The sequence below is a fragment of the Scyliorhinus canicula genome, chromosome 18 (genome assembly GCF_902713615.1).
Source record: "Scyliorhinus canicula chromosome 18, sScyCan1.1, whole genome shotgun sequence".
Taxonomy (NCBI): Eukaryota; Metazoa; Chordata; class Chondrichthyes; order Carcharhiniformes; family Scyliorhinidae; genus Scyliorhinus; species Scyliorhinus canicula.
In genome coordinates this window covers 91,720,524-91,736,102 of record NC_052163.1, presented here as the reverse complement: position 1 = coordinate 91,736,102, position 15,579 = coordinate 91,720,524, and the positions used below count along the sequence as shown (strand labels likewise).

The following is a 15,579-nucleotide window of genomic DNA, read 5'->3' as shown; positions in this document are numbered from 1 at the left end:
CTCCAGGATCCATTGTGCACTCCCCAATTCCAGTGTTGGATATTCGGTCAGTACTCACTGTCAATGCTCACCGATAAGGGTTGCCCCAGAGAAGCAGGACACTGAAGGTCACCTTACTCATGAAGAACCATATCCCGAATACTGAGTGCCTTAAGGAGTGAAGGGATGAATAGGAACAACATTAGGAGGGGGGGGGGGGGAGATGAAGGAGTGATGTGGAGTGAGGGAGAAATTAAATGATCGTGTGAGTTCCATGGAATGGATTATGAATGTGACGGAGGGAGGTGAGCAAGACCGAGATGATTCAACTTCTGACTTTGGAGTGGGATCAGATGCCGGACCCTGCCATTGCGGGACATTCCCTGCAGGGAACTGGGACACCGAAGTAGAGGTCGTCAGGCCGGGAGGGTACTGGGCAGGGTCCTCAATCCGCCCTGTCGACGAGAAGAGATGCCTTCGACAGGCTTATGTGGGGGACGATCCTAAAGCCCAAAGCGTGGGTGAAGCAGCGGGAGTGAAGTCTGGAGTTCAGAATCTGGAAAATCTGGGGAAGTCGGATGCCTGAGTGAGAGAGGGGAGAGCAGGGCAGCAGCAAGGAGCAGGATCAAAAGTCCAGGCTGGGTGGGTCACAGCATTGAGGAGCCCAGCCACGGGTAGAGCAGACCAAAGCATCTCATAAGGCTGGAGCGCCGGGAAGACACAACGGAGCAGATGCACAGCTGCAGAAGAAATATGCAGACCATCTAGACACCACCCCTGAGTTTGAGAGACTATGTGAAGAGGAAGATCTCCTTTGTGTTTGGAAGATGAGGGAATCTGGTTCACCTGGTCATGGGAAGTTAGTAGGAGGGAGCTACAGCAACTGAATTCTGCTACCTAGCTGGTTAAAGATCAGGGATGGGATTCTCCTTTTGCCGATGCCAAAATCAGTAAAGGCAATTGGGCGGAGAATCGCTTCCAATGCTAAAATCGCGGCAGGTACCTATTTGATGCCAAATTGCAATGCTGCAGCACCTCAACAGCAATGTCAATGTGTTCCGGAATGCATGTACAGTTGACACATTTGCAGAATCCATCGTCTTTTACAATAGAAAAACTGGCGCTGCACCTGGAGCGGTTCCACTGCTGTTGAGGGGCTAGCACTGATGCCGCGTGGAACGCAATCAATTCCAATTAAAAAACAGTGTGAGATTCGCCAGGACGTGATCGACACTCGGGAGGCTGACATGCTGCAGCCGCACATACACATTACACTCCCAACACACATTTATCAATGCCAAAAGGGTGGCACTGGTTTGTGCTGGAGCGTGCCCATACAGGATCGGCTGGGGCCAGGGGGATGACCTTGAGGGACACCTATATGACCCATGGCACTAAGTTCATAGGGGCCATGAGCTGCACACACCGTATGTGTGTACAGCTGCATGGCTGCCTTGCCGGCTGCGGCAATGGTGCTCAGTGCCCGTCCACCCCGACCTCACAGCCCACCTCCTCGCCACCCTTCACTACTCCCTCTGCATAGGGCAGCACAGTAGCATTGTGGTGAGCACAATTACTTCACAGCTCCAGAGTCCCAGGTTCGATTCCCGGCTTGGGTCACTGTCTGTGTGGAGTCTGCACGTTCTCCCTGTGTGTGCGTGGGTTTCCTCTGGGTGCTCCGGTTTCCTCCCATAGTCCTAAGATGTGCAGGCTAGGTGGATTGGCCATGCTAAAATTGTCCTTAGTGTCCAAAATTGCCCTCAGTGTTGGGTGGGGTGACTGGGTTATGGGGATAGGGTGTGCACCTTGGGTAGGGTGCTCTTTCCAAGAGCCGGTGCAGACTCGATTGGCCGAATGGCCTCCTTCTGCACTGTAAATTCTATGATATCATTAGCGGGCCCGACCCGGTATACTCCGGGGCCTCCACGATTCTCCACCTCTGATGGGCCGAGTTTCCAACGCCGTGGTTCACTTGTGCTTTTAAAAATCGTGAAACTGGCGTGGCGGTTGCTGAGGGAGTGAGAGAGGGTACGGAAGGCGTCCAACATTGCCATAGTTCACTGATAGTTGTGCCGCTGGCCAGGGACTTCTGCCAGGGCCGAGGGAGTAGTGAAGGGTGGCCAGGAGGTGGGCTGTGAGGTCGGGGTGGACGGGCACTGAGCACCATTGCCGCAGCCGGCAAGGCAGTCATGCAGCTGCACACACATACGGTGTGTGCAGTTCATGGCCCCAATTAACTTAGTGCCATGGGTCATATAGGTGTCCCTCAAGGGCATCCCCCTGGCCCCAGCCAACCCATCAGCTGTATGGGCGCGCTCCAGCACAAACCAGTGCCACCTTTTTGGCATTGATAAATGTGTGTTGGGAGTATAATGTGTATGTGTGGCTGCAGCATGTCAGACTCCCGAGTGTCGATCACGTCCCGGCGAATCCCACACTGTTTTTTAATTGGAATTGATTGCGTTCCACGCGGCATCGATGCTAGCCCCTCAACGGCAGTGGAACCGCTCCAGGTGCGGCGCCAGTTTTTCTGTTATAAAAGTCGATGGATTCTGCGTTGGCGGCAACACTTAATCTCAGAAGTGGAGAATCCCGCCCCATTAGTTCAACTCCTGATGGATCTGGAGAATATCCATTCATTGTAAATAGTTGATTCATCTCAGTTAAGCTTTGGCATTAATATTTATCAACATCCGATCTCTGTTTTATAACATCCGTGCAGACCGATGTGCTTGAAATCCGTGTCACATGAAGAGGAAGTAAGAAATTGAGGTTGAAGCCAATAATAAAATACACTGCAATTCACTTTCTGATCCCAAATAATTGCACACAACCTTTCCTCCGAGATAGAATTTCATATTTTCATACCTATGAAGCCATATCCTTTGTGAATATTTATTTGGCAAGCTTAGTGTTCGTTAAATGTGAGGAACCAAAAAGCAGCAGGTAAAAGAGGGCAGATTGATCGAAAAAAGTTATTTGACCTTGGCAAAACAGAAGTGATTATAGAGTAATTTAAAAGAAAGCGAAACTGAAGTGCTGCGATAAACAGGCATTTGTTGTAGTGAATAAGGGTAGATCAATCTCTCTCAGAATGCCAAAGTAACTATCGACTCAAGTTGGTTCAGATGGCTTAAGAACCTGATTAGCAGATTTGACATCAACTTTGTATAAGAACCTGCAACAAGAAAACACCATCTGTTCATTATGTCCACCCTTCCACATCCACTGGGCAAACAACTCCATCACATATACACCCCATCAATTCTACAGCCGGTGCACAATCTATCCTAATATGGACAGTACCCACCCATTAATCTATTTGCACAGACATGTACAATCTGTTCTATCATGGACTGTACCAACTCACTTAATTTTCTGAGGATAATTTCAGTGATATTTTGTCTAAGAATGGGCAGAACTTTCCACTCCCGCCCACGGCCTGGGCTTTCCAGTCCCGCCAAAAAGTCAATGGACTTTTGCCTGCCTCTTCAAATTTTCCTATCCTGCCTGTGACAGTTCCTGTCACGGGCGGGACTGAAAAATCCTGATCAGTGTGGCTGCTTTCTCATTTTTTTTTCCCTCCAAAAGGCTTTGACTGCTGTTGGAATGTCTGCATGTGCAGACTTTTTTTTAGTTGTTATTCACTTGTGTGAGGTGGGCGGGCTGGCAAGGCCAGCATTTGTTGCCCATCCCTAATTGCTCGAAGAAGGTGGTGGTGAGCTAATCTAGATCATTTGGTGTAGGTACACCCACAGTGCTGTCAGGTCGGAAGTTACGCTAAGTGGTCTATCCAGTTTCCCTGTCCTCATTTGCTACAGCCGAGCAGTTTACTTGGCCATTTCAGAATAGAGCTGAGAGTAAGCCACATTATTGTGTGCACAGTATGAAGTCTTACAACACCAGGTTAAAGTCCAACAGGTTTGTTTCAAAACACTAGCTTTCGGAGCACTGCTCCTTCTTCAGGTGAATGAAGAGGTAGGTTCCAGAAACATATATATCGACAAAATCAAAAATGCAAGACAATGCTTTGAATGTGAGCATTTGCAGGTAATTAAGTCTTTACAGATTCAGTGCTAGGGGTAAAATGCTACCAACTGTCCTGGCTTGAGACAATTCACACCTCTTTAACCTGGGGTTACCCCTAGCTCTGGGTCTGTAAAGACTTAATTACCTGCAAATGCTCACATTCAAAGCATTGTCTGGCATCTTTGAATTTGTCTAAATATATGTTTCTGGAACATATCTCTTCATTCACCTGAGGAAGGAGCAGTGCTCCGAAAGCTAGTGATTCGAAACAAACCTGTTGGACTTTAACCTGGTGTTGTAAGACTTCTTTTTGTGCCCACCCCAGTCCAACACTGGCATCTCCACATCACATTATTGTGAGTTTGGAATTAAATGTATGACAGACCAGTAATGGTGGATGATTTCCTTCCCTAATGGACATGATAGTGAAGCAGAGTGGGCTTTCTAATGGAAATCCAGTAGTTTCGTGCTTACCATTACTGAAATAAGCTTTTTATTCTCGACTTATTTAATTAATTTTATTTAAATACTTTAGATGGTGTTTGAAAAAAGAATGATGCTTGTCAATGATATTCACTTTTCCTGTAGTTGGCTCGCTACACCAACAATAAGATTTTGTACGAAAATAGCATCTTCATTAGAGGAAATAGGCTCAAGAATGGCAGACAAATTAAAAGTGGAAACTTGGTCAAAAAAAAACTTGATTATTGGTGAAAAAAAGAGAAATGCTGTCGAAGCTTTTCATCTTGCACTGATCAGGACAGATTCACAAGAAAGGGACAACATTTTATACTGCATGAGAAGAGGGTGCTGATTGGTTGACGTGAGGACTTTGGTAGGGGCGTTGCCATGGAGAATACACCTAGGGAACAGTTAATGGCCAAGCTTTTGTTAAATTCAAATTAGGCAGGTTGACTTTGATTGGTCAAAGCATTGCCATGGGCAATGAACCAAGGAATTGCTGCCCCGTAAGTTTGTGTTCAGTTGAAAAAGGTGCAATGTATGGACATGCTTCTTCAGTCTGCAAAGGACAGGACCACATGTGTGAATATATGTGGCTTCTAGCACACATAAATGAGCTACACTGTGAACCTGACTGATAATCTTAAATTGATTGTCAGTGAAATTCTGACTACAATTAAGAATGTATTGCAAGTGTTGTCCACAATAAGAACCAGACCATTTAAGACTGAGATGAGGAGGAATTTCTTCACTCAGAGGGTTGTGAGTCATTGCAATTCTTCTGAACCCAGAGGACTGTGAAAGCTCAATCACTGAACATGTTCAATACAGAAATCAATAGATTTCTCAAGGTCAATAACATCAAGGGATATGGAGAGAGTGCGGGAAAGTGGCACTGGTATATACGATCAACCAAGATCAAATTGAATGACGGAGCAGGCTCAGTTGGCCAACTCCTGTGGCACGTTAGCACAGTGGTTAGCACTGCTGCCTCACAACATCAGGGACCTGGGTTCAATTCCAACCTTGGGTGACTGTTTGTGTGGAGTTTACACATTCTCCACGTGACTGTGTGGGTTTCCTCCAGGTGCTCCTGTTTCCTCCCACAGTCCAAAGATGTGCAGGTTACATGGATTGGCCATGCTAAATTTCCCTTCAGTGTCCCATGTGTAGGTTAGGTTATAGGGATAGGGGTAGGGCGGTGGATTGGACCTAGTTAGGGCGCTCTTTCAGAGGGTCAGTGCAGGCTCGATGGGCCAAATGGCCTCCTTCTGCACTGTGGGGATTCTATGAATGTCCAATCACGGAATCACACCGAATGTTGGACACCATGTTCTGAGTTTTGTGAGTGTGCGCTGGATGAGTGTGGTGAGTACCTTGCCCATTGTGAATAGCCATGGGTACATGCTGCTTGATATGATTCACCAGTCATAGGGACGTGCAACCTACATACCTAGCATCACCCAACCCTAAAATTCTGATGCATTCTCCATCACAATGTCTTTATCATTCAGAGTCCTTTTGCCAGCCAATCAGCACCCTTTCCTATGCAGCATAAAATGTTGCCTCCTTTAGCTTCGGTATTCTTGTGAAAATTACAAGAAGTGCTCAGCTAGGGGAGACAGCAGTGGCCAGCTGGTAGCTGTGTAACTGTACAAAAGAGAAGGGGAGATAATTGGAGGGACATGGGGAAAAGAGTAACATTTTACCAAAAGACACATGTACTGCGACCCAGAAAGATTCAGCCATTCTAAACTCTAAACTTGACGGAAGAGCCTTCCTCAGCCATTGTGTGGACTAGCCCACATAAACAGTAAACAACTGGATCTTAGCGACCGAAAGGGTTTAGGGATTGATTTTGTGGAGTATGCCTGTGTATTATACCCATCGTTAGTGAGGACGCTGGCCGCTTTGAGAAGTAGATGAATCTGGCGTGCACCACTATTCACCTTGATGATAAATTGCGAGCTGGACGTTTTGAAAGAAATAGAAATCTGAAAGATTGATTTGTCCCAGAATCTGCGGTTTATTATGTCCATGGCACAGACAGGTCATAAATCTCCGGGGTCAAAAATAATCATCTACTTGAGTGAATTATCACTTAGTGCTCTTCTGCACAATGCCCATTTCTGAGACGTTTTTAATCCTGACCTGTAAGTTTGCTCATACATAATAAATAGGATCATACCGCTATTAATGTGCATTAACACTCTCCTTACAATGTTTGTCTGCACAAAGGTCTTCATAATTCAGTGTGCACCTGAGGGACTCATAAAATTCATGTTTTTGACGCCCAGGGAGGAGCAGCCCACAAAAGCCCCATCGGGGGTCATGCTGAGCTCATCTTTTCAGTGATCCTGAGCGATTATTCAGAAGTTTGCTTCTCTCAGCAGGCAGTTCATTATTGTCCATTATAGAACAAGTCTGCGTTCACAGAATCACAGAATAAGACTGCGCAGAAGAGGCCCTTCGGCCCATCGAGTCTGCACCGACACATGAAAAACATCTGACCTGTCTACCTAATTCCATTTGCCAGCTGCCTGCTGAGAGAAGCAAACTTCTGAATGATCGCTCCGGATCACTGAAAAGATGAGCCCAGCATGACTTGGCCCATAGCCTTGAATGTTATGACATGCCATGTGCTCATCCAGGTACTTTTTCAAGGATGTGAGGTAACCCGCCAAATCGTGTGCAACTTGAGACGGTGAATGCCAGACCCCACACAATAAACGTAAAACTTGGATTTAACCATAGCTTTCACAACCTTAGAAAATCCCAGAACAACTGAGGTCAATTAAATACTTTTAAAAGTGTGGTCAATGTTGCTGTGCAGGAGACACAGCAGTGAATTTGGATCTGGTACAGCTCCCACAAACAACAGTGCAGTTTAAGATAATTATTGGTCAGGACCCTGGGGAGAGCTCCCCGGCTCTTCTTTCGAAATAGTACCACGGGATCTTTTATATCCACCTGAGAGGGCAGAGGGGCATCGGTTTAACATCTGATCTGAAAGAGATGAAGGTCTGAGTCACACGGAACAAAGCCATATTGAAGAGTGGGGATTTGAAGATCAAACTAATCAGGCAGGAGTGATCCGACAAACTCAATCTTTGATTTCAAAAGCTGGTATGCTGTGGGAGGAAAAGAAGAATGAGGAAAGGGGAGGGGGCGAGACCTGCAGCTTCATGTCTTTGGAAACCGTGCACCGACTTTCATTCAGCGACCAGTGCTGGCCACTAAGGCCTTGAGGACATTTTGAAATTGCTTTCACGGCTAATTGACGGTTTAAGTTGCAGGGCAGGGTTTTGGGCAGCTGCTGTAACACTGATGCTACACGCACGCAAAATCATCCGCGCACAATTACTTTGCAGTCACGATTCCGCTCAGAGATCATCACTGATGTCAAGGAAAGGGCCAAACTGAGACCAAACTGTGCATAAAAACAAAATTCTGTCCTGTATGGCAGATTGGATCTGAATGAAATGGAAGCACACAATATTCAGGGCTGTCGTTGCTGGGCATTGTTATTGACTATTCATGGTGTCTTGCTGTCAGAGGCTGTGGTTCAAACAATCCTTTGCTGCCAAGTAGACTTAATTTCACCGGCCGAGGTACTGGTATTGTCCCTGCTTGTTAGTCTGTTTGTCTGTAAACAGTATATATCAAAAAATAAACTGCTGCACGGTGGCACGGTGGTTCGCACTGCTGCCTCTTAGCGCCAGGACCAGGTTCGATTCCAGCTTTGGATGATTGTGTGGGGTTCCTCCAGGTGCTCCAGTTTCCTCCCACAGTCCAAAGATGTGCAGGTTAGGTGGATTGACCATGCTAAATTGCCCCTTAGTATCGAAAAGGTTAGCTGGGGTTACGAGGCTAGGGCGGGGATGTGGGCGCAGTCTCTTTTGGAGGGTCAGTGCAGACCCAATGGGCCAAATGGCCTGCTTCTGAACTGTAGAGATTCTACGATTCTACGAAATTCCAACAGAATTTGGGATAAAGGTTTGGCCCAAGAAAAAATCAATCAGTTTTTGGCAAAGAAGTGAATCAAGATCCAAGTCCAGATCCTGGAATTTTTTTAAGAATGCGTTAACATTGGGAGATGATCATACCAATTTATACTACAGGCAACAAGTACGCTAATTGGTTGGCAAGTCCACTCTGATTGGCTCCACATGTTCCCTGTTAATTCAAAAAATGGGCAAGGCTTGAACATGCTCCTTTTATTTGCAGAGAATTTGTCCTTCCATGTGAAAGGATGTCACTTCTCGCAAGGCAACATGTTCTTCATTGTTTTTGAATGTTGTGGATTGCTGCGATGGAGGAGGTAGGAAAAAGCTTCAAAGAGCTGCCTAATTGTAATAACATTAGCTCTAATTTTCGCAGACATGGAACAACTCCAGTGCCATTTGAGAATGGCAGGTAGGATCTGATTCCAGCATTCCTTCCCACAAACTAGTGCCCATAATTTTGGCTGGCACAGGATAAGTGTGAGGGTAGCAAGCCTAGACTACAAATCTGGCTGGCTCCATTGTGAGGTCGGCATCTCCCAGTAGCCAAGAACATTCATGGCATTCAGCCATCTTTTCCAGGACTCGTAATTCATGGATGTCAGAGGAGATATGAACAAAAGTCTAGATTGGGAAACTTTACAAATGTAAGTTCAAAAGGTTTTATTCCTGCCTTCCATTGCCCCTCGCTGCCAACTCAATGCTAACCTCTAACCCCCCTCCACCCCCACACACATACGCCTCCCTTGCACTTACATACCACATGCCAGCTCAGTGCCAACTCATGGCACCTACTCAGCCCATGGTCTCTCATAGCCTCCATGCTAACTCAATGGCAACTCGTGCACCCTGTTAGGAAAATAAAGGTTGTTTTCAGGGATATATATTTATATGAATAAACATTAGAAATAAGGTATAGTTTTAGATGTGTTTAATTTATGTTTTTGTGCCTGGAAGGGACCTATAGCCAGATTCATGCTGGACAAACATGTTTGTGCGCTGTGGAGGTTGGTTTCAATTTAGCTGGAATTTTATTGTGTTTAGAGAGGGCTACAGTGTGAAAAATAAATAAACCAACAGGCATTGTTTAACAACAGGAGGCCACTTCCCAGTGAAAAGAAATATTTCTTTTGTTCTTAGATTTTAAAAAACTTTAAATATAAATTTAGAGTACCCAATTATTTTTTTCCAATTAAGGGGCAATTTAGCATTGCCAATTCACCTACCCTGCACATATTTTGGGTTGTGGGGACGAAACCCATGCTAACAAGGGGAGAATGTGCAAACTCCACACGGACAGTGACCCCAGAGCCGGGATCGAACCTGGGGCCGCGGTGCCGTGAGGCAGCAATGCTAACCACTGCGACACCGTGCTGCTTTGTTCTTAGTTTTAACTGAAAGCCACAGCAGTTGGAGACAGGGAGAAAGTGAGAAGGCAGCCTTCATACCTCCGCTCAAAGGAGAAAAAGTTGTATGATAGAATACTATGCAAAAAAGTAAGCTCCCGAGGAACTAAAGGATGGTTGGTTATAGATACCTGAAAATAGAACAGGATATTATTCATGGGCATCCTAGTCAAAAGTGGGGGGGAATCAGCTGGCTAGAAGATAGGGTTCTGAAATAATTTTAAAGGTTTCTAAAGTTTGGAATGTCTTACGACTGTCTGCAAAACAAATGTTAAAGTAAATGGGAAGACAGTATTGGCTGGATATCAGGGTCAGTCAGTGGAGAGAAAGAAATACTGAAGGGTTGATGCAAAATCTTGGAGTTGAATCGCTGGTAAAAGTGGAGTGGAAGTTTTGCTCACAAGAGTCTCTTGAAAAACATGGACTGGATTTTAGAATGCATACCACTAATGGGAAGCATAATTATGAGTCAAGATTTTAAAGCATGTTTTGGGGAGTAGGGTTTGGAAATCCTGACATGATAATCATCTGGGGGAATTCTGAGGAGGCATCCACAAACATTCACTTGGGTTTCAGATTGTAGTATGTATTGGACCACAGGCATTTTGTACACAGAGTATTTGTGTATTCATGAGACTATTGTAGATAAAAGGATACTTTGTAATTCATGTTAATCTTAAAATCTGCTTGTAATTGTTAAACTAAGTGAGGAGTAAAAGGAATATTGTATTATGAGCCATTTTCTCACATATTTTATATATGTATTTTTCTTGTTGTGAAATCTAGTTAGCAGCCCCGTGAATCTGTTCCTCCCCATTTGAATTTTTTTTTTAAGCAAAGGTCTTTTGCGTTAGAGTACTATTCAGGGATATTCCTATTTAGTTATAACATCAACTGGGATTGTAACAACCACCACCCACCTCCAATGGCCCCTCATATTCTCCAGGCCAACTCCTGGCCCTTCTGTGCCCATTCAGTCAGTATACAATGAACACGGACCCATAACATAATTATTGAGTGGGAGGCTGTTTGCACAGTTAGAGAGGCCTGTTGATTTTGTTGATTGACATCTTAATGTGGTTATAAGCTATTTTTCGATGAGCTCTTTTGTTAATGTGTCAATGTTTATTTGCACAGGATTAAGAGGCGTGAAGTACTTAAAGATCCTGTTATTGTTACCATAATGGTCTGTTTGTTTAACCTTTTTGTAGGGTTGTAGAAACACCATATTATTTTCAAAGAAATATTTCTAAGCACATTCCATTGTTACTGCAGGGTACAGTGCTTCTGAACAAAGTACATTCTGGGTGCATAGCCATGGTAGTAAATGCCCATTGGAGGTGGGTGGGGGTGTAAGTTAGCATTGGGTTGGTGGGCAATGAGGGCATGGAGGTGGCATGGGGAGTCAGGGGGGGGGGGGGCAATGACAGGTTTGAGGGCTGAGAGCTACAGGGCCTAAAATGTAACTAGACCACTGGACAAAGTCCCATGAATCTTTTAAACAGCCCACCTCAGCAGTTTCGAGCCCTGTGGTCACCTCCAAATTGCTTCAGAGGAAATTAAATTGAATAGGGCAGATCGATTGCCAAGAGTGCCAATTGACAGTAGAGCTTAGTCACAAAGTCCAGATGTGGTGCGGAACATATTTCTTTGCATGGAGAGAGGGTTCGGAAGCATTTGACACCCATTATGTGCAATCTTGTTGGCTTTGAGACTCATCACAGCTTATTCCCTAAAGGAGAATATTAGAGCTGAAACACCCTCTTTAATATAAAGCCCACTGTTTCATTGGTATTAATAATAATTATTAGGGCTTTGGTACTTCATTCACAGGGCAAGAGACAATGAACAAGCGACCATATTTTCCGGTAAGCCGAAGCAGTAATTAGGAAGGCAGCTGAACTAGTCCTGTGCCAATAGGGCTAGAATTCTCATGGGGATTGTCTCGGTCTCCTGGCATGAATTCAGCTGAACAGCCGGAAACCTGGGTATCTTCTGCCACCCCTGCAACATTTCTGCCAGCCATCTCCTGAACCTACCATGGCCATTCAGTAGCACAGTCACAGATATTCTACCCTGTGATCTCCACATGCCTACTCCTGCTTCAAATTCATATGTTAGCAGGAACTTTCCTGCAGAGGTCACTGGATGGCATGCCAGAGTGGGAACCACAACCAGGTTTACCCTCCTGAAGCACAGGGATACTGGGGCAAGTTGTAGCACAGAGCTAAGCTCCCAAAGTGCATAGAATCATTGAATCCCGACAGTGCAGAAGGAGCCCATTCAGCCCATCGAGTCTGCTGCAACCCTTCGAAAGAGCATCCTACCTAGGCCCACACCCCCACCCTATCCCTGTAACCCCACCTTTTGGACATTAAGGGGCAATTTAGCATGGCCAATCCACTTAACCCGCACATCTTTGGACTATGGGAGAAAACCTAAGCACTCAGAGGAAACCCACGCAGAAACAGGGAGAAAGTGCAATCTCCACACTGGTAGCAAATGTAAACTTAGTCACCCAAGGCTGGAATTTAACCCAGGTCCTTGGCTCTGTGAGGCAGCAGTGCTAACCACAGCATTTGGAACTTTATTTTCCTCTGTGATGTTGATATATTTTTTAACTATTTGGGCGGGATTCTCCCCTAACCGGCGGGGTGGGCCGCACTGGCGCCGGGAAGTGATGTGAACCCTCCGGCATTGGGCCGCCCGGAAGGTGCAGAATTCCTCGCACCTTCAGGGGCTAGGCTGATGCCGGCGGGGTTGGCACCGCGCCAGCTGGCGGCAAAGTGCTTGGCGCCGCGCCAACCGGCGGCGAAGGGCTTGGCGCCACGCCAACCGGCAGCGAAGGTACTCCGCCGGCCAGAGCGATTTGGCACATGCGCGGGAGCGCCAGCGTGTGCTGCCGTCATCCCAGCACATGCGTAGGACGTTCTTCTCCGCACCGGCCATGGCGGACCGTTACACCGGCCAGCGAGGAGGGAAAGAGTGCCCCATGGCACAGACCTGCCCGCGGATCGGTGGACACCGATCGCGGGCTAGGCCACTGTGGGGGACCCCCCGGAGCTAGATCCCCGCGCCTATTCAGAGGACTCCGCAGGCCACCCGCAGAGCCAGGTCCCGCCGGTACGGACCTGGTGTAATGTGCGCCGGTGGGACCCGCCGGAAACGGGTGGCCACTCGGCCCATCGTGGGCCGGAGAATTGCCGGGGGTGGGGGGTGTGCACTACCAACGCCCCTGACCGGCACGGTGCGATTCCCACCCCCGCTTAAAAACTGGCGCCGGAGAATCCGGCAGCCGGCGGCGGGGCGGGATTCACGCCACCCCCCCGGCGATTCTCCGGCCCAGCGGCGGGTCAGAGTATCCCACCCTTTATCTTTATAAACTATTCGCATTTTTTAAAATTGCTATTCCAGCTTTTTTGTGTATAGTGTTGAATATTTCTTTTGTTTTGCAAATTCTTGCTTTGCAGTTATGGAGGTTTGGCTAGAAACAATGGGCAGTAGTACAAAGTGGATGTTGTTAAATAGTCTCTTATAATATTCCCCATAGTCAACAAGAAACACACTGAAAACAAGCAGAAGTAGAAATTTCACTCTGAGACTATGGCCACAAAACCCGTTTTTAGTGCTTTGTGGTCAAATCAATTGTGGAACATCCAGTTTTCTTTCTTCCTATATTCCCTTATCTCCCTTGTGTAAGCAGAAGCTTATCAGTGCTTCACTGTGTGTCGTATAATAATTATGGTGTCATTCCCTTGATTGCATTACATTAAGAATGAACCTTCTTAATTAAAAAATAATAATAAATTACTTGGAAGTTTTAATTTTGATTTTCTAATTAATGTTGTTCCGGTTAATAAGCAGTCAGGAATCCAAGTCAAGATCCATCAGCTTGTCCATAAGAGAGGAAATAAATGAATGCCGAGGCTTACTGACCAGCTTCCAAGTTCCAGTCATTGTGTTCAGTGAGGAGGGGCTCGTGGATTTAACACAATGCCTGTGTGATATGAACTGACTGTTGGATGCCTCAATACTTCCCACAACTATGCACTTCATAGTTGAATAATTGATATCAGGAAAGGGGCACCTCAGTCATGCGATTGACGCCCAAGACCTGCCTAATGCGTTGACTGTAATAGGCCATAAGCCCATCCGCCAGCATTGGGACTTGGGAGGTTTTAGGCAGAATGTTACCCCCTCTTTGTGGCATGGGGGTGAGGAGTGGGGTCTTAAAATATGGTCAGCTGTTCAAAACCCCATTGACTTGGATGTGACCGGAAAATCCCACCAGTGGGAGGAGCCAGAGAATTCCACCCTTGGCCTAATGTTACGATCCCAGTTGATGTTATGGAGGATGGGAAGATCCCAGATTCAAAAGATTGTCAGTGCAATTCTCCGTCGGCGGGATCCTCCACTCCATATCAGCGCACCCACGCCCACGGGTTTCCCGACGGTGTGGGGTGATCACAATTGGAAATCCCATTGGCCGGAATGGAGGATCACACTGCCGGCGAGGGTGTGCCGCACAAGAAAATGCAGCTGGAGGAGTGGAGAATTCCGCCCTGTAACATTTACCTGTTTTTTACTCAAATGTGGAGGAATAGAGTGACAGGACCACTAATTAGTTTTAATAACAAGAAAAATATTTATTAAATATGGAAAAAATGGATTTAATATCATACTCTCCCTTAACTTAACAAATACATACATGTTATAAGATTAACACGGATGGCAATGTACATTTGAAAATACAATGGTCTCATTCACACCCAAAGTCCTTTAAACATGCACTGCACTCTAAACCCGCGTTAGTGTCTGGGATTTCTCCTCCGAAACTCCCGAGGTGATTGTCATATGAGAGTTTGAAACTCCAGTCCCAAAAACACGCTTTAAAACCTTCTCTTGTAATCAGACTTTCCATCAGCAGGTTGCATTTCGAAATCCACTCCGTCTTTTCCAAATAACTCTTTTGAACAGGGCTTCTGCTTAACCTGTAGCAGTGAACCCACTCCAGGCTTTAGACCAACCCCTTTAGGATTTCTTTATCTTGACAGATTTCCACCGTTAACACAAACTCTGATATCCAGCCAATAATGTCTTATCAATTACTTAAAAATTAACATCTCACAAACTGCATTAAGATATCACAAGCTTTAGAACCATTTCAGATATCTTTCTGACTTCTCACTAGCTAGCTCCTTTACAGTTATGTCAATTGAAATGAGTAGTACCCTGTTCTGCTCCCAGTTCCTTTTTGTTCCTTTAACTTCAGGCACCCTGGAAACTCCTCTTCAGTTCTCTCGTTTCCTTAATTAACTATCCTTTAGATTTCTGGCACTGACTTTCTTAACCATTACTCCATTGTATGGCTTTTTTTCCAGAAAAGCTGAGAGAGATGTTCCTTCTCTAGCTGCCTGTCGCCAACTGCTGTAACTGAAGAATAAAGCAAAGCTTTTTTTTTAACAAGGGCCTTCAGTTGCTGAGCAATTATATTTATTCATCATGCCTTAGCTCTCTCTATCACAGGTGGAACTTAACGAAACCTCAAGCCTACAAATATCTTTGTCCAGCATGAATCTAAACATAGGTCCCTTCCAGACACACATACATTAAATTAAACTCACCTAAAACTATACCTTATTTCTAATGTTTACCCTTACAAACTACCTGTGTTTTCCTAACATTGACTATCAATTGTC

General features: G+C 45.7%; 1 protein-coding gene across 3 annotated transcripts in view; it reads left to right on the top strand.

The window, feature by feature from the left end:
- Nucleotides 1-15,579, top strand: part of sema6bb (sema domain, transmembrane domain (TM), and cytoplasmic domain, (semaphorin) 6Bb) — a 708,346-nt gene that overhangs the window by 319,724 nt on the left and 373,043 nt on the right. Inside the window, exon 1 of one of the 3 annotated variants that reach the window (XM_038777179.1) lies at nt 8,696-8,791. The exons of the other annotated variants lie outside the window; for them this stretch is intronic. The gene's annotated coding sequence lies outside the window, so the exon portion shown is untranslated. Of the gene's footprint in view, nt 1-8,695; nt 8,792-15,579 lie in introns of those variants that run through there. 3 annotated transcript variants of the gene reach the window in all.